Source organism: Mobula hypostoma, chromosome 9 (assembly GCF_963921235.1).
Source record: "Mobula hypostoma chromosome 9, sMobHyp1.1, whole genome shotgun sequence".
In the NCBI taxonomy this organism is placed as follows: domain Eukaryota; kingdom Metazoa; phylum Chordata; class Chondrichthyes; order Myliobatiformes; family Myliobatidae; genus Mobula; species Mobula hypostoma.
Window position 1 is genome coordinate 72,224,098 of NC_086105.1, and position 20,329 is coordinate 72,244,426.

The 20,329-nt window shown below is 43.5% G+C and overlaps 1 long non-coding RNA gene across 2 annotated transcripts in view; it reads left to right on the plus strand.

Moving 5' to 3' along the window:
* The first annotated feature begins 14,029 nt into the window (after nt 1-14,029).
* The window catches only part of LOC134351277 (uncharacterized), a 250,402-nt gene continuing 244,102 nt past the window's right edge, over nt 14,030-20,329 (plus strand). The window contains exon 1 of one of the 2 annotated variants that reach the window (XR_010019111.1): nt 14,030-14,634. This is a non-coding gene — a long non-coding RNA (uncharacterized LOC134351277). The remainder of the gene's footprint in view (nt 14,635-20,329) is intronic. The other variant, XR_010019112.1, reaches the window with a different exon arrangement.

Below are 20,329 nucleotides of genomic sequence, written 5' to 3' on the forward strand. Positions count from 1 at the left end.
CCATGGTTGCCCTCCCAAGCACACATAGCTTAATAGTCCCTGCTGTGTTGGGAATGTGGGGGAAATAGAATCGCGTTAGGGCAATTGGCTGTTCTGTGAGATAGTGCAGGAAAATGGCATCAAGGTAGATCGGTCTCAATCATAATGAAAGACAAAGCAGGTTCAAAGGGTTTGGTATTGGTTTATTATTGGCACCTGCACCAAGATACAGTGAAAGGTTTGTCTTGAATACTGTTCATACAGATCAAATCATTACACAGTGCACTGAGGTAGAACAGGGTAAAACAATAACAATGCAGAATAAAGTGTAACAGTTACTGAAAAAAGGTAAAAAATATAGTGCAAAATCATAACAAGGTAGACTGTGAGGTAAAGAGTCCATCTTATTGTACAGCAATCCTTTCAAGAGTCTGATAGAGTGGGATAGAAGCTGTCCTTGAGCCTGGTGGCATGTGCTTTCATGCTTTTGTATCTTCCACTGATTGGAGAGGGGAGAAGAGAGAATGCAGAGCAGATGACTGGCTCCTGCTCCTAATTCTTATGTTAGAGAGAGAAAACAAAACAAATAACAAGTTGTTTTGGATCAATAACCCATCATCAGTACATCAGGTGTGGAAGGCCTTGTGCACTCTCCAGCTGTGGTAAAATTTCTCCACTGAAGGTGTTACAAGTGATTGAAGATGTTCCATTGAAGGTGGAAAATGGAAGTGTGGAACATGACAGCGAGAGGGTTTGGATAGTGGGAAAGTGAGTGGACACCAGCGTCAGGAAATGAGGCACAATTGGTAAAAGCAATTCCGATCATGACAGCAAAGAGGAAGAGAAGATCTCCTCCCTCCACCTTTTTATTCTGGTGTCTGCCTCTTCCATTCCAGTCCTGAAGAAGAGTTTTGGCCTTAAATGTCGCCTGTTTATTCGTTTCCATAGATGCTGTCTGACCTGCTGAGGTCCCCCGGCATTTTGTGTGTGTCGATTTGGATTTGCAGCATCTGCAGAATCTCTGGTTTTTATGTTAATAATTGTTAACAAGATGTTGATAAGTCTGTCACTTTTGGAATTCCCTTTCTTGGAATTGACCTTCCATGAACAACGCTTTCTTGGAATTATCAGACTTCAGTAATTTAAAGAAAAGGTTAAACAAAATATTTGAATGAGACCTACTACAAGCTTGGTCATGTAAAGAATGGCATAATTCACACTGGCTGACATTAAACAGTTGAAGAAGCCTCTCTAGCATTATTTACTCTTGCGCTGAAGCTGATTAGTACAACTGAGATCCTCTGCTGGTTGGAGTTGACCATGGATATTGTATCCCAGCTATTTGTGTGATATGCAAGCCAGGGCAGTACGATATGGAGATTGAGCTGTTGCCCATGTAGCAGGCTCTCCTTCTCCATGCAGTTGATAAATCCAAAGGAGCGGCAGAGACCCATACAGTTTGGCACCAGAGGTATCACGGGAGTTGTCAGACATTTAACTCAATGTAGGACTGCCTTAGGGACTCCAGCTTGGACTTTTCATCAGGGTTTATGCTGGAAGCCCTCCCGATGAGTGAGTATAGCCGCAAGGCATGAAGGTTTATGATCAGAGTTTTCCTTCTCCTAGATGAGCTGCCAACCACGGCTAACGAGCCCCGTCTGCCCAGGGCGACTGATTAGTAATTCCAGTCGGTTCCTTGCCAAGAAGTTAAGGTGAAGGAGACTGTCCTCTCGGACATTAAACTGGTGCTGCAAATGTGTTGTCTGTCACAGAATCCCATAAAAAAATATCAAGCTGTTCCACAATGAGCTTCCATTTTCATGGCCACGTCCAGAAGAAAGTGACCCAAAACTAATTCAGTTTCTCATTTAAGGACAGAGGGATGTCAAAAGTTGAAATTGGTAATTCACAGAAGAATTTAAACAATTCCATAATGTGCTTTAATTAACAATAGCAACCAGATGTGCTGTTGATGAAAAGTCGTTGCCTTGATGTATGAGATTACTGGCTGATTGCCACCATTTCTTTGTCCACAGTTACCATCTGTGCATACTTCTGAAGAAAGACCATATGCTCCTGCCAATCTAAAAAGCTTACAAAGGAAACCTCACTTTCCTGACACCAGTGATATAGTTGCTTGATGACAAACAAAAATCTCATTATAATACATGACCTTCATCCTTCAAATGAGCATTGCGACAAAGACCAGCTTACAGGCAAAGCATGTGATGATGAAAATGAGAAGGACATGTGTTCCTTTGAGTTCTTTGGCAAGGGCTATAGGTTGTTTCTGTCTGTAAGGCTTGTCTCTAAGCTCTGTCACCTTCAGCTTTCCTTCAACTATTGTACAGAATCAAGGAAAGATTTAAAGAGATTATTTGCCACGTACATCGAAACATTGAATCATATTGTGAAATGCACCATTTGCGCCAATGACCAGTTCAGTGTGAGGATGTGCTGGGGGCAGCCCGCAAAAGTCACAACATCTCTGACGCTAATGCAGCATGCCCACAGCTCACAAATCCCAGCTGCATGTCTCTGGAGGAAAGCCAAGTGTCATGGGAGAACATATAAACTCCTTACCGACCACAGTGGAATTGAACCCGGGTTATTGGCATTGTAAAGTGTCAGTACAATCAGCCAATCACTGGGTAAGGATCTCTAGCTTAGAATATGTGTAAATCACAATTCAACAGACTCCTGAGAGTTTAGTGATCTGACGCATACTTCTTGAAATTGTCACGGAGTTAGTGAGAGTGAAGAATGACTCTCAGTAGCAGTATACTTCAAATAATCATCCTTCAGTGCTTTTCAAAGAGTTAACGAGCCATTTAACCAGAATAAACGGTACAACGAGAGCTCATTAATACAGCAGGGAAGTGCACAATATTTGTATGTAATGGATCCATAAAACTTGACAGATGGCCACAGACCACACTTAGAGAGAGTACTGTGAGCAGCTTTGGGCCCCTAATCTAAGAAAGGATGAGCAAGCATTTGAGGGGGTCTAGAGGAGGTTCACCAGAATCATGAAATGAAAGGGTTAATGCATAAGGAGCATTTGATATCTCTGAGGCTGTACTCACTAGAGCTTGGGAAAATGAAGGCGGCTGTCATTGAAACATATTGAATATTGAAAGTATTCATTTGCTCTCTGTGTTTAGACATCACGCTGTCTTCTGACACGATGTTGTGATTGTTCTGAATAAAGGCAAACTTGGTGTGGGTTTATGTTATAGCATCTTATTACTGAACTGCTGCTCAATCGTGTTCAAACACGAAGTTTAGTAATTTCTAAGGTAGGGACATGTTTGGCACAACTTTGTGGGCCGAAGGGCCTGTATTGTGCTGTAGGTTTTCTATGGTTTTTTTCTATGAAAGGCCTCAATAGAATGAATGTGGAGAGGATGTTTCGTATCATTGAGGATTCTAGGACCAGGAGGCACAGCCTCAGAATAGAGAGATGTCCGTTAAGAACAGACATGAAATGTCTTCTTTCTTTAAGAGTCGTGGTTTCCTTCTGCTGTCATCAATGATGCCCTCACCCGCATCTCCTCCACTTCCCGCATTTTGGCCTTCACCCCATCCTCCCACCAGCACAACAGGGACAGAGTTCCACTTGTCCTCACCTACCACCCCACCAGCCTCCAGATCCAGCACATTATCCTCCGCAACTTCCGCCACCTTCAACAGGACCCCACCTCTAAGCACATCTTTCCCTCTTCACCCCTCTCTGCTTTCTGTAGGGATCGGTCCCTCCACGACTCCCTGATCCACACGTCCCTCCCCACAGATCTCCCACCCGGCACTTATCCCTGTAAGCGTAAGTGCTACACCTGTCCCTACACCTCCTCTCTTGCCACCATTCAGAGCCCCAAACAGTCCTTCCAGGTGAGGCAACACTTCACTTGTGAGTCTGTTGGGGTCATCTATTGCATCCAGTGCTCCCGGTGCGGCCTCCTCTACGTCGGTGAAACCCGACGCAGATTGGGGGACCGCTTCGTCGAGCACCTCTGCTCAGTCCGCCACAACAGACAGGATCTCCCAGTTGCCACCCACTTCTACTCTGCTTCCCATTCCCATTCAGATATGTCCATACATGGCCTCCTCTACTGCCATGATGAGGTTGAACTCAGGCTGGAGGAGCAACACCTCATATACCGTCTAGGTAGTCTCCAGCTGCTTGGTATGAACATAGAATTCTCCAACTTCCGGTAATTCCCTCCCCCTCCCTTCCGCTATCCCTATTTCATTCTACCCCCTTGCCCAGCTGCCTATCCCCTCCCTCATGGTTCTGCCTCCTTCTACTACCCATTGTGTTTTCCCCTGTTCCTTCTTCACCTTTCCTGCCTATCCCCTCCCTGCTTCCTCTCCCCAACCCTTTATCTTTCCCCTTACTGGTTTTTCACCTGGAACCTACCAGCCTTCTCCTTCCCACCCTCCCCCTACCTTCTTCATAGGGCCTCTGCTCCTTCCTTCTGCAGTCCTGACAAAGGGTTCCGGCCTGAAACGTCGACTGATTGTTTCCACGGATGCGGCCCGACCTGCTGAGTTCCTCCAGCATGTTGTGAGTGTTGCTTTGACCCCAGCATCTGAGAGTACTTTTTTAATTTTTTGACACGAGGAGGAATTTCTTCAGCAGAATGTGGAATATCTGTGGAATTTATTGCCACAGCTAGCTGTGGGACCATGTCATTATGTATATTTAAAGTGGTATACTTAAATAGGTTTTTTGCATCTGTATTTACTAAGGAAGCTGGCATGAAATCTATGGAATTGAGGGAATCAAGTAGTGAGACCATAGAAACTGTACAGATTGAAAAGGAGCAGGTGCTTGCTGTCTTGAGGAAAATTGAAGTGGATAAATCCCCGGGACCTGACAGGGTGTTCCCTCGGACCCTGAAGGAGACTAGTGTTGAAATTGCAGGGGCCCTGGCAGAAATATTTAAAATGTCGCTGTCTACGGGTGAAGTGCCGGAGGATTGGAGAGTGGCTCATGTTGTTCTGTTGTGTAAAAAAGGATCGAAAAGTAATCCGTGAAATTATAGGCCGGTGAGTTTAATGTCAGTAGTAGGTAAGTTATTGGAGGGAGTACTAAGAGACAGAATCTACAAGCATTTGGATAGACAGGGGCTTATTATGGAGAGTCAACATGGCTTTGTGCGTGGTAGGTCATGTTTGACCAATCTGTTGGAGTTTTTCAAGGAGGTTACCAGGAAAGTGGATGAAGGGAAGGCAGTGGATATTGTCTACATGGACTTCAGTAAGGCCTTTGACAAGGTCCCGCATGGGAGGTTAGTTAGGAAAATTCAGTCGCTAGGTATACATGTAGAGGTGGTAAATTGGATTAGACATTGGCTCGATGGAAGAAGCCAGAGAGTGGTGGTAGAGAATTGCTTCTCTGAGTGGAGGCCTGTGACTAGTGGTGTGCCACAGGGATCAGTGCTGGGTCCATTGTTATTTGTCATCTATATCAATGATCTGGATGATAATGTGGTAAATTGGATCAGCAAGTTTGCTGATGATACAAAGATTAGAGGTGTAGTAGACAGTGAGGAAGGTTTTCAGAGTCTGCAGGGGGACTTGGACCAGCTGGAAAAATGGGCTGAAAAATGGCAGATGGAGCTTAATACTGACAAGTGTGAGGTATTGCACTTTGGAAGGACAAACCAAGGTAGAACATACAGGGTTAATGGTAAGGCACTGAGGAGTGCAGTGGAACAGAGGGATCTGGGAATACAGATACAAAATTCCTTAAAAGTGTCGTCACAGGTAGATAGGGTCGTAAAGAGAGCTTTTGGTACCTTGGCCTTTATTAATCAAAGTATTGAGTATAAGAGCTGGAATGTTATGATGAGGTTGTATAAGGCATTGGTGAGGCCGAATCTGGAGTATTGTGTTCAGTTTTGGTCACCAAATTACAAGAAGGATATAAATAAGGTTGAAAGAGTGCAGAGAAGGTTTACAAGGATGTTGCCGGGACTTGAGAAACTCAGTTACAGAGAAAGGTTGAATAGGTTAGGACTTTATTCCCTGGACCGTAGAAGAATGAGGGGAGATTTGTTAGAGGTATATAAAATTATGATGGGTATAGATAGAGTGAATGCAAGCAAGCTTTTTCCACTGAGGCAAGGGGCGGAAAAAAACAGACGACATGGGTTAAGGGTGAGGGGGGAAAAGTTTAAAGGGAACATTAGGGGGGGCTTCTTCACACAGAGAGTGGTGGGAGTATGGAATGAGCTGCCAGACGAGGTGGTAAATGCGGGTTCTTTTTTAACATTTAAGAATAAATTGGACAGATACATGGATGGGAGGTGTATGGAGGGATATGGTCCGTGTGCAGGTCAGTGGGACTATGCAGAAAATGACTCGGCACAGCCAAGAAGGGCCAAAGGGCCTGTTTCTGTGCTGTAGTTTCTATGGTTCTATGGTTCTATGGAGTTTGATATGTTCTTGATTAGTCAGGGCATCAAAGGTTATGGGGAGAAAGCAGGAGAATGGAGTTGAAAGAGATGATCGAATGGCAGAGCAGACTCGATGGGCCGAATTACCTAATTCTGCTCCTATATCTTATGGTGTTTTGGGCAGTTCACAGATCCAGCCCCATGGGTCATTGTGACTAACAGCTCAGTTAATACATACTTTAATTTTGTGAAAAGGAAAGCCTGTGTCATAGCTCATCCTGAACAGCTGTATGACAGAGGACTCTCTGATCTACAGGGTGCTGAGGGACAGACACAGAGACAGACATCAAATGCTTCTGTAAGATCATCCTCTCAGTGAGAGACACCCTTTGGTCTGCCAGAAACTTGTGTTGGTCTGCCAGCACATCGAGGCATCCGTGGAGAAATGCTGCCAACTGGCACATTCCAGGCTGCAGGAGCACATGCTGAGACACACTGAACTTGGTGCAGCCACAAGGGCTCGATGGTGAAGTAGGGTTCTTCTCCTACTCCAAATAAAAACATCGTGTTTGGGAGATGTAGGTTCTTTTCCTGTGACCTGAAACAATTTATTAGCTTCAACCAATACTTATCCAAGCTTCACACAATGAGTAAGTACTTTGAGTTTCGAGATTTGAGGAACTCACTAGTTAGAGAAAGAATAGTTTGTAGAATCCCAGGTAATGGACTCGGAAAAAGATTGCTGTGTGAAAAAGATTTGATGCTAGAAAAGGCTGTGAATTTGTGCAGGGCAGCAGAAACCACGTGAGTTCAGGCTAAGGAGCTGCAGAGGGCAGACACAACAGTGCGTGCTGTGAAAACTGAGGAGCAGTGCATAGGTGTTCCCCAAAGCAACACCAAAGCAAAGAGGAAGGCTTAAACAGCAAGTGTGGAGGCAGTACATTCCAAAGACTTCTCCTGCTTATGGAAAATCTGGCATTAATTGTGGAAGAAGAGTCATTTTGCAAATTGCTGCAAAGCTGGGCAACAAAGAAAAGGTACACAAGGTTGATGAGAACATAGAGGAAGCCTTCGTAGATTCTCTAGACTGCTGGTGCTGGTAAAGCAGAATGTGTCACTCCAGTGTCTGTATATGAGACAGTGATTCCATTCAAGCTTGACACCAGAGCCCAGGTAAATCTGTTATCCATGGATGATTATACGACTCTCACAGTAGAGAACAAGATTTATCTAGTGAAGTTAAAAGTGAGAGGCTCTGCTGGAGCGAATGTTTCAGTAAAAAGGGCTGTATAGTAACCTTCAAGCACAAGGGGCAGCAGCTAAAAGCACAGCTACTGACTGTTGGCAAAAGCAGACATGTGAAAAGCTCAACCTGGTGAAAAGAATTTTCATAGTGGCTTCACAGACCAAAGACAACCATACAACACTCATGGAAGAGTACACAGTTGTCTTCGAGGGGCTCGGATGCTTACCTGGTGTACACAAAATTCATATAGATGAGACAGTGACTCCCATTGTCCATGCATGCAGGAAAGTTCCCTTTGCACTTAGAGACAAGCTTCAACAAGAAGTGCATGCACAGAATGGATAAATGTGATACAGAAAATTGAAGAACTGGCAGATTGTGTGAGCTCACTGTTCATTGGGCAAAGGAAAACTGGAGCATGTGGATATGTCCAGACCCAAGTGATCTCAATAAAGCCATCAATAGAGAGCATTTTAAAGGTTAACATGAGAGGAGATTATGTCCTGGTCTGCAGGTGCCAAGTGGTTTAGCAAGCTCGACGTGTCATCTGGGTTTTGACAGATGAAGTTTGATGAGCCAAGTTCAAGACTATGTACGTTTAGTACACCACAGGGAAGATATTGCTTTCTTTGACTACCATATGAGATTCTGTCCACACCAAAAGTCTATCATAAAACCACTACATGATCTTTGAGGGCATACCTGAGACCATGATGGGTGACATCATCTTCTGGGGGGTTCATCAAGACAGGACATAACGATGGGTTCCTCCTTGAAGTTAGGTTTCCCGGTTTTTCTGTCGGGCCTTATACCTCAACAATAACAACCACCATCATGCCTCCCAAAGTAGAGTGGTTCTTACTATTTTGTTTAAACATGCAGAAATGATTATGGACCTGGAAAGTCTCCACGAAGAAATAAGATGATTACATGCGATGGTCCTACAGAATGGCTACAGAACCGCCTTTCTTCTCCATATTTCTATGGTTTCTGGAAGGATTTCCAGGAATCTGAATAAGTACTGGATTAATACCATCCATAAACCCAAAAGGAAGCTCAAAATGCAACTTATGCAGGCCAAAGATGACCTGGGGCTCAGGATGGCTGGCGTTTACAGGATTCCGTGTGAATGTGGAGCAGCATATATCGGACAGACTGGGTGCATGGTGGAAACCCATCACAGGAGGTGTATCTGTTTGGGTTACCCGGAGATATCGGTGGTAGCTTAACATTGCATTCGCAATGGCCATAGGCTTGACTTTGACAGCACAAAACTGCTGTGCCACACCAATGGTTTTTGGAACTGTCTGGTGAAGGAAGCCATTGAAATAAAACTAGAGGAAAATAATTTTTACAAAGACAAAGAGCTCAGGATCTGATGTAAAGGCCAAGAATGAACCAAGACATCAGCCAGACGATTGCTTCTTGTGAAATATACCTTACCTACAGACCAAAGCAGCAAGCAGAACCACTTACACCACACCCTGCACCAGACAGGCCATACTTCAAAGTTGGAGTGGATTTGTTTGATAGTAATGGGAACAGTCAGATTGTTATAACAGACTATTTTTCTAGTTACCCAGAGGCTGTAACACTGCAATCAACATCCAGAAAAGCTGTCATCACCTCCCTGAAAGCTGTGCTTGTGAGGTATGGAGTTCCATGTGAAGTGGTATCAGGGAATGGTCCACAATTTTCGATCTATGAATTTGAGTCCTTTGCCAAAATTTGGGGGTTTTGTCATATAACTTCAAGCTCATATCTCATCTATCAAATGAGATCACTGGGCGCAAAGAAAAGGCTCGGAATATCAACAACTGTGGCGCTTCTCTTCCTACCATCTTGGTCAATGTCTCCCATCCACTACATAGTGTACTGGGTGGGCACAGGAGTACATTCAGCCAGAGACTCATTCCATCGAGATGCAACACTGAACGTCATAGGAAGTCATTCCTGCCTGTGGCCATCAAACTTTACAACTCCTCCCTTGGAGGGTCAGACACCCTGAGCCAATAGGCTGGTCCTGGACTTATTTCCTGGCATAATTTACACATTACTATTTAATTATTATGGTCTTATTACTATTTAACTATTTATGGTGCAACTGTAACGAAAACCAATTTCTCTCAAGATCAATAAAGTATGACTATGACTATGAACTTAACGTATTCTACGCAAGATTCGAACAGAAGAGGAGCATCCCGCTCCCTCGGATCAACCGGATCTGGTGGCATCGAGATTCATTGTCACTGAGGAGGATGTTAGAAGGGCCTTCCTGAAGGTAAATCCAAGGAAGGCGACGGGCCCAGATGGCACCCCAGGACGGGTTCTCCGGGCCTGTGCAAGCGAGCTAGCTGGAGTGTTTGCTGACATCTTCAACTGCTCCTTGCTTCAGTTTAAGATCCCTTCCTGTTTTAAGAAGGCAACGATAATCCCAGTGCTGAAGAAGAGCAAGGTGGCATGCCTGAATGACTATCGACCTGTGGCTCTGACATCAATTGCTATGAAGTGCTTCGAGAGATTGGTTATGGAACACATCAACCACAGCCTACCGGTCAACCACGATGCTTTGCAATTCGCCTACCAGAGCAACAGGTCAACGGCAGATGCCATCTCTCTGGCCCTACATTCCTCCTTAGAACACCTGGAGAATAAAGACGCATACGTAAGGCTCCTTTTCATTGACTACAGCTCTGCCTTTAATACCATCATTCCAAATAAACTGATTCCTAAGCTCCAGAACCTGGACCTTAGCACTCAGCTCTGCAGCTGGATCTTCAACTTCCTCACAGACAGGACCCAGGCTGTAAAAATAGGGGACAAGCTCTCCTCTACAATCACTCTGAGCACCGGTGCCCCACAAGGCTGTGTACTCAGCCCCCTGCTGTACTCACTGTACACCCATGATTGTGTAGCCACGTTTCCATCAAACTCAATATATAAGTTTGCTGATGACACAACAATTGTAGGGCGTATCTCGGGTAATGATGAGTTTGACTATAGGGAAGAAATTAAGGACCTGGTGGTATGGTGCGAAGACAATAACCTATCCTTCAATGTCAGCAAGATGAAGGAATTGGTTGTTGACTTCAGAAGGAGTAGCGGACCACACGACCCCATTTACATCGGTGGTTTGCAAGTGGAACAGGTCAAAAGCTTTACGTTCCCCGGGGTCAATATCACAAATGACCTGACTTGGTCCAACCAAGCAGAGTTCACTGCCAAGAAGGCCCACCAGCGCCTTTACTTCCTGAGAAAACTAAAGAAATTTGGCCTGTCCCCTAAAACCCTCACTAATTTTTATAGATGCACCATAGAAAGCATTCTTCGAGGGTGCACCACCACCTGCTATGTTGTCCTGTCCAAGACCGAAAGAAGCTGCAGAAGATCGTGAACATGGCGCAGCATATCACACAAACCAATCTTCTGACCATGGACTCACTTTACACTGCACGCTGTCGGAGCAGTGCTGCCAGGATAATCAAGGACACTACCCACCCAGCCAACACACTTTTCGTCCCTCTTCCCTCCGGGAGAAGGCTCAGGAGCTTGAAGACTCGTACTGCCAGATTTGGGAACAGCTTCTTTCCAACTGTGATAAGACTGCTGCACGGATCCTGACCCGGATCTGGGCCGTACCCTCCAAATATCCGGACCTGCCTCTCGGTTTTTTTGCACTACCTTACTTTCCATTTTTCTATTTTCTATTTATGATTTATAATTTAAATTTATAATTTTAAACTATTTTTAATATTTAGTATTTGTAATCCAGGGAGTGTGAGGCGCAGAATCAAATATCGGTGTGATGATTGTACGTTCTAGTACCAATTGTTTGGCGACAATAAAGTATAAAGTATCTCAAGCATACAACAATAAAGAAAAGAGTGACCAAGAGGCTAATGCAGATATACAGGCCTATGTTGAGATGATTGTCACCAACCTTCCAGTACCTCCTGTTAGAACAGAACAAATGAGGAAAGTACTAGGGTCAGATGAAACAATAAAAGAACTCAAAGATACAATATGGAAAGGATGGCCAGCAGCTAAGTGTGACTGTCCAATGTGTATTCAGGATTATTGGACATGGAGAGCTGAACTGTCAGCCGTGAAAGATATGTTCTTCAAAGAGAACAAGCTTGTGATTCCAGTGTCGCTATCCAAGGAAATGCTCCAGAAGATACACAAAGGGCATCTTGATGAGGAAAAATGTAAACAAAGAGCTCAGGATCCGAGGTAAAGGCCAAGAATGAACCAAGACATCAGCCAGGCTATTGCTTCATGTGAAATATACCTTACCTACAGACCAAAGCAGCAAGCAGAACCGCTTACACCACACCCTGCACCAGACAGGCCATACTTCAAAGTTGGAGTGGATTTGTTTGATAGTAATGGGAACAGTCAGATTGTTATAACAGACTATTTTTCTAGTTACCCAGAGGCTGTAACACTGCAATCAACATCCAGAAAAGCTGTCATCACCTCCCTGAAAGCTGTGCTTGTGAGGTATGGAGTTCCATGTGAAGTGGTATCAGGGAATGGTCCACAATTTTCGATCTATGAATTTGAGTCCTTTGCCAAAATTTGGGGGTTTTGACATATAACTTCAAGCCCACATCACCCAAAATCTAATGGCCTAGCAGAAAGTTCACTCAAGGTAGTGAAGAGCCTCATGAAGAAGGCGCAAGATTGATGACAGGATTTCCACAGAAGTCTGATGATTTACAGAAGGGAGGCATCGCAGAATGAACTCTCACCATTCCAAGTGCTGATGGGTTGATGCATACGCACTAACCTTCCAATGCATGAAAACCTGTTGACAGCTAACAGAGCACACAATGTCAAACCTGCTAAAGTGGAAAGGAAAGGAAAACAGAAGCAGAATCATAAGGCTAAGTAAAGCCTATCAACAGGCTCTCGGATATGGCCTAAGTGTGGCAGGAGAGACACTGGAGCGGTTCAATCGTTCACAGACTTCAATGCGAACAGGATTTTAAAGGAAAGAAAAACAATAAATGCTAGGCCAAACAGGGCCATTAACTAAAACTCTCAGATGAAAACCTAGATGCCAACACCACAGCTGAAAGGAATATCTAAATATAGAACAAACACCGCTTGTCTCCACCATCAGTGAAATTGATAGTCCACTTTCTAAGACAAGGCCAAATGCAAGCAAGCAGCATAACATTGCTATGTTTTTCTCATGTCTTGACAAAGGCTACAATCAAAATAAGGAAGTTAAATACCGCCATAATGAAACAGTAATTACCTGAAATATGCATATTCACGAACACAATTGCTGTATCTGCTATGGAGCACACCAGCGGAGGCTTGTAGACCCTATAGCTGAGTCCATGGTTGTGACAAAGCCTACCAGTTTCGGAGCCTGGAGATCAAGTGTGAACCTGAAATCATGACTCTGGCACATGATCCATGCAAGCGGAAGTAGCTCCATATTCCTACCAGATCTGGAAGGAATGAGGGACACCTCTGAGAAGGAACCATGTGAATCAATGCCCACAAGTGCCAACCATAGCTGTGACATGTCATCTGTAAGTATACCACTCCAGAGACTGATTGAAAGTCGAGAAGTGGATTAAGGCCTGTAGTTGTTACAATTCAAGTTGAAATATTGAACAGTTGAAAATTTGATTAAACAAAAGAAGAGTAATATAGATATCAAAGGTTATTGTTCCTTGCAGGTTAATGAGGACATAGTATTCTGTTTGTTCTTCTTTCAAGCGAGAAGATATGTTATTATGTGTGCGTATCTTAAAGAGCTTCAGTTCTCAGTGTGCAGTGCGATGGGTTCACCCAAACCAGAAGCTATAATGGATATCTGGTTGCACGCACACCGGATTGAGCAGCAGTTCAGTAATGAACTGTTGTAATGTAAACCCATGTTAAGGACAAACATAACACAGTTTATTCTTGTAAATATTTTTATTATTTATAAAGCATATACATAGAAAGAAGCACTTTGATTTGGGAGGTGAGGCAAGAGAAGGTAGAGAGAGAATCCTCAACTATACTGGAGATATTAAATACGGCATCTCAAATGGGGATCTAGTTGAGAATAAAATTTGAACCTGACCTGTCTGAAATCATCTACCCTCATAATCTACAATTTGTACTGGCACAGTTCAGGCAAGTATAGTGGAGTCTCCTCATTCTTGGAAAGGATACCCAGTCACTTAGTGCCAATTAGTCATTAACACTACAAGAGTTTGTTTCTTCGTTTTGTGGCTGCCTGTAAGGTCACAAATCTCAAGGTTCTATATAGTATAGATACTTTGATAATAAATGTACTTTTAACTTTGACAAGAAAGGAGAAAGAAGCCAGCAGAAGAAGTGAAAGAAGATACTGGATCAGTGGCTTATGACATTGCTGAAATTACCCAGATCCATGACATGGATGCTATCAGAAGGAAAGTGTGCCAGCATCATCTTCTGAGGTTAACGAGTTTCTGCATGTCACCGAACACTCTACTAAACTTCTACCCTGTTGAAAGTATAAGTGGTAGATAAATACAAACTCTGGCATTGTATTCTCATCACAGAACTGAAGGACAGTGTGAGAGTGGTTGTTTCCAAAGGCATCAATCTATCAGACGATGAGTAATGATTAAGTGATACAAGTAGGTGAATTGTGGAGAATGCTATAGATAGAAGTCTACTGTACTAATTGAAGCTTGGCAGTTAGGCATTTGAATACATGAGGAAGTGTGTTGAGCTCTGATATCCACAACTGACAGTAGAGCTTTTTGGGCATTTTCTTTGACCGCTTGCATTCGGTCGTCTCAGTGGCTGTTTCATTGTCGGAAATTAAACAGGATCATAGGAAGGTGCAAAGGAGATTCACTAGGCTATTTCCTGGAATGGAGCAGTTCAGCTATGAAGACAGACTGGTGAATCCAGGTGTGTCCTCCCTCGAGTAGAGGAAATTCAAAGGGGTCACAATTCAGGCTAGTAAAATGATGGAGAAGGTAGTTTGCAAGAAGTATCTATGTAAGTGCATAACACACTGGGAGGTGAAATTAACTGTTGAAGTTAATGGAAAGAATTTTATAGGGAAATTATAACATGTTGATATTACTATGTGTTACATTTAGTGCTATCACTAGGGACTTGAATTCTAGGTTTCTGATGGTTCGAGATTCCAGATTGATCTTTCTGGTGTATGCCACCATCAGATGGAACTATTTTTGAACAGAGTAAAACAGTTCTCCGCAGTGCCATGTTCAATACTTATCCTTTAGTCAATACTACTAAACATTATTTGATTGGTAGCATCTCATGCTATATGGGAATTTGTTGTGCACCTATTTATAATAATAATGATGTTGATAATAATAATAATAATAATAGTAATAATAATAGTTTTTCTAAAGAGCACTTTCCATACAAACAATGTAGTGCTTTACAATGGGATAAAGTACAATCTTGAAAATTAAAGACAAAATTATGTGTAACTAGGTGACCAATGAATATTAATTTTTATTGTTAAAAGTGCACTTATGATTTCACCCTGGTAATGATAAGTTAGATGCCTATGCCTTTAAGAGAAAATGGTGACATCATTGTGCAAGTAGGGAGTAGAAACAGTATTCTAAAAAGCCTGAACATGGGATGCCAAGGAGGTGCTTCTCCCAAGGGTGCTGGCTATACAGTGAGGAATGGTCTCAGCGCTGGATAGCTTGGTTGTGCAAGTTTCTTATCTCCCTAGTAGCGTGAGTGAGGAGAGTTCATTTCAGGATCTAGCCTATACATGTCTGGAAGTTAAGCATATGTGTGCCAAAAATTGCCAGTGCCATAGTGGTTTTGTATATTCTGTTTTTTTTAATTTTCATACTGCATACATAGCTAGTTACTATACAAGTGTGTGGGCCAAATTTAAACTGAAAATGTAACAACAAGAACAGTTCTTTTTCAAACACTTTGCTGTTCTTATTTTGATACCCTCTTTCTGCATTAAAACATCTAAAACAGACAAAGGGATTAAAGACTCGATAAAGTATTTGTTGTCCTGAGTGTATTTTCCCAGGCTACAAAATATGTTAGTTAAGAGAATAGGTAAATAGATAAGCTTTGAGTGGGTGCTTTAAAGTGTCAATTGAGTCTGCATTCCTCATAATTTTCGGTACTGAGTCCCACAGTTTAGAAGGATAGTTTAAAAAAAACTAACTTGCTAATTATCTTTTAAGGAAGATTGTTTAAATCTAAGTCTGGCAGACGATGACCTGAGAACTCATACAGGATTATAAATGAAAACAATTCTGTGACCATTGAGAGCTTTGAAAACAAGCAAGAGAACTTTAAAATCTATTCTAAAAGATACAAGAAGCTGATGCAGAGTAGTTAGGATGGGACTGATAAGCTGCTTCAGTCTGGGTAATAAAATGATCTTTTACTTGCTAATACTTTTTTAGATGAGCTTGAAAGAGGCCTTTAGCATATGAAGTCTACGCCAATTCTCAGAGCAATCTCATCACTTCCTTTCCCCCATTTGTTTTCCTATAATCTAACCTTTCTCACAAGTCAATCGATACCGTCCTAAAGATAAAGAGAATGATCAGCTTTATTAGTCAGATGTACATTGAAACTCACAGTGAATTGCAGTGTTTGTGTCAAATTCAACTGGCGGGGATTGTGTCACCATGCTTCCAGCATCAACATAGCATGATCTCAGCTCACTAACCCCAACTCCACACCGCTGGAATGTGGGAGGGAACTGGGTCACACAGTGTAAAACCACATGGTCAGGAGGAGAACATACCTTACAGACAGTGGAGGAATTGAACCCATGCTGCTGATGTGGCAACAGCGTTAAGCAAACCACTACATTACCGTGTCACCCCCTACAGCACTGTGCTGCCTCATTCTCCTGCCAGGAGTGGTGGTGGTTGTCGTATCCAACAAAACCCATGTGGGAGAGTTTTTAAGTGGAAAATATTTTGCACGGGGGCAGTTCCAGTCTCTTTACCTTGGAGTTCTGGGCCCAGTGATTCGAACAGGGTTCACAAACTAGGGTCTTCCTTGGTTGCAGTGGATGAGCATACACTTCTGTGCCTTGACATGCCTTTGGCTCTCCGTGGAGCACTGCAGTACCACCTTTCTGATCGGTGGATCTCACTGTGCATCTCAGTCGGCAGGAGCTGACTTCGCAGGCTAGGACAGGTACGTCCCGATCTCACTGTGGTACGAGGTTTGCCAGCTACCCTCACCTGTCGAAGTAATGTGCTGACCTTTCACTGCTGTCGTATGCAAACAGCTACTTGAAGCCACAGGTGTGAGCCGAGTGTCCGGTAGGGACCACAGATGAGTGAGCTGATCCAAAATGGACACAACAAGACCCTTCACCTGAGGTGCTTCCCCTCCCTGGACACACCTTACATCTCAACACCAGGGATAATAACCAGTTACCCTACCGACCAGCATGTTGTTGAGTTGTGGAAGAAAGCTGAAGGCACTTGTGGAAGAAAGTAAACAGTCAATGTATTGAACAATTCTGATGAAGGGTCTCGGCCTGAAGCGTTATTCCCCTTCCTAGATGCTGCCTGGTCTGCTGAGCTCCGCCAACATTTTGTGTGCATTGCTCGAGATTTCTGGCATCTGCAGAATCTCTTGTGCCTCTGAAGGTACCTGTGGGTGGGAGGAAAGGAAGTTGTTATTTTTCCTATGTGTTCCAAGAGTGCCATTTGATGTAAATACTTCACGATGCCTTGAAAGAGGTGGTAAACATTGTTTTAAAAAAATGTCTTTATTTTGCCTCTTTATAAGAGTGACAAAATGGAATGTGCTTGGAATTGTTCTCTTGAGACTCTTGATGTCCATTGAGTGTAGTACAAACCCTAGTCTGGTATTTTATCAATACGCCTTGCCAAATAGGTGGCAGATTAGAGAAATTAGTGCAACTGTCTACGAGAATAATATTTGTCTTTTAGCTGTTTTACATGGGTAACATGAAGCAGGGGCACCTGTCACACTATCTCAAATGGACTATCTCAAATGCATCCAAGAATGCCAGGAGCTCTAACATGTCTCCTCCTCTGGCACCTCAGCAGTACCCAGATGAATGTGATTCTCAATGGTACAGTCAATCTCTGGAATCCACTATCCAACAACTGGAAACTAGTTCAGCATCAGGCCCACCAAATAATGCTTGCCGAGTCCCCTTCTCCTCATCAGGTGTGGCATTTCCCCCATTCCCTCTATCACTTGAGGGACAGATTCTTTCACTCTCACTCCCTCCCTCCTCCTGCAGCCTTTCCTCTCAGTCCTGACCCGAAACATTGACATTGACCTTTTGCCCCACAGATGCTGTTTGACCTGAACTTTGAGTTGTCCCAGCGTTGTCTTCTTTTGTTACAGATTACAGCGTCTAGACTTTCTTGTCATCATTTATAAGAAAATTCCTTCCCAAAATGTCATTAAATATTTTGTGCAGCATGTACAGTACTATGCAAAAGTCTTAGAAACCCACACATACACACACACACACACACACACACACACACACACACACAGATTTATATATACCTGAACACATACTGTATGTATATCACAATACTGTATTTGTCAACGTGGAGTGGAGAGCGAGTTTATAAATCTGGTAGGAGCAAAGCACGCGGGGAATGGCAAGGGTGGGGTGTCGGAGACAAGAGGCAGATAAGGGGGGGCAGACACACCCAGACCTGAGACACCAGCCAAGGTCATTTGATTCCAAACAATTGGTTTATTGATCATTACAGAATGTATCTCTGGTGCTTCTCACTACTTCCCCTCCCTTTTCCATTTTTCCCAACCATGATTCCCCTCTCCCTGCCCCCTTCCAAATCTCAGTCCACAATAGAGGCTCATATCAGAATCAGGTTTATCATCACTCACTTACTGTATGTCATGAATTTGTTTTGTTTGCAGCAGCAGTACAATGCAATACATAAAATCACTACAGTTCTGTGCAAAAGTCTTAGGCACCAGAGCTATATATACAGTATGTGCCTCAGAGCTTTGTGCAGTACCATACCTATACTACTATGATAATGAGGAGAGTGCTGCCAACCTTGGAAAGACAACTTCTGATGAAGGGTTCACTGAACCTTTGCCAACTGCCTAGTGGAGAGCTGAATGTCATCTTCTCATAGTGGTAAGCGGCAGCTGGGGGTTCTTTTCCTGCAAGTCCTTTGTTGCCTGTTCAGAGACATGGACATTGTTCAGGCTACCAGCCTGTCGATGTCAGAACACTACAAACTGTCTTGTCCATGCTGGTAGGTGCTTTTGTAAGCTATATTTTAAATGTCATCTGCAAAATCAATAAAACACACTGAAATTTGCCAGCACGTTTTGGCTTACAACAGCAAGTTGCTTCAAGACATCATGAATGCTGTCAGTTTCCAATTCTACTTCTGAAGTCAATACTTGCAGTTCACAAACCAAATGAGTAAAATTTTTCCTCATTGTCCATGTGGGAAGCAGGAACACTAAAGGGAACCTCACCAGCCTCTGCATCCAATACATAATTCTCCAAAACTTCCGCCATTTCCAACGGGATCCCACCGCCAAGCACAACCTTTCCCTCCCGCACTTTCGGCTTTCCACAGGGATCACTCCCTATGTGAATCCCTTGTCCATTCACCCCTCCCCACTGTTCTCCCTCCAGGTATTTATCCTTGCAAGCAGAACAAGTGCTACACCTGCCCCTACACCTCCTCCCTCACTACCATTCAGGGCCCCAAGCAGTCCTTCCAACACTTCACCTGTGAGTCTGTTGGAGTCATATACTGTGTTCAGTGCTCTCGGTGTGGTGTCCTGTATATTAGTGAGACACAACGTAGATTGGGAGACCACTTCGCCGAGCATCTACGCTCCGTCCACCAGAAAAAGCAGGATCTCTTAGTGGCCACCCATTTTAATTCCACTTCTCATTCACATTCTGATATTTCTATCCATGGCCTCCTCCACTGTCATGATGAGGCCAGACTTAGGTTGGAGAAACAACACCTTATATTCCGTTTGGGTAGCCTCCAACCTGATGGCATGAACATCGATTTCTCAGACTTCCAGTAATGCCCCCAACCTCCCCTCCTTCTCCATTTCCCATCCCTTTTCCTATCTTACCTTATTTCCTTGCCCACTCATCACCTCCCTCTAGTGCACCTCCCCCCGTTTCTTTCTTCCGTGGCCTTCTGTCACTTTCACCAATCAGCTTCCCAGCTCTTTACTTCATCCCTCCCGATTCAGGTTTCACCCCATCACCTGGTGCTTCTCTCTCCCCTTCCCCCATATTTTAAATCTACTCCTCAGCATTTTTCTCTGGTCCTGCCGAAGGGTTTCAGCGCAAAACGTCGACGGTATTCTTCACCATAGAAGCTGCCTGGACTGTAGAGTCCCTTCAGCATTTTGTGTGTGTTGTTTGAATTTCCAACATCTGCAGATTTTCTCTTGTTTGTGACAATAAAGGGAAGAGTTTGACCAAACAAGATAGACTTAGACCTGCCTGTTACCAGTGTAAATGTATTTGGACAGCATGGCAAAAAATCTAAGCCAGATTTAGCGTCACTAAACCTAGGCTAATATAAATCTCACCCTCAGACAAATGAATTTTCTTTCTGGAGAGATTGGAAAATAGATGCCATCATCTGCAAGTTCCCCTTCAAGCCTTCAAGACAGATTCAATCTTAACTAGGAAACCTGTTACCATCCT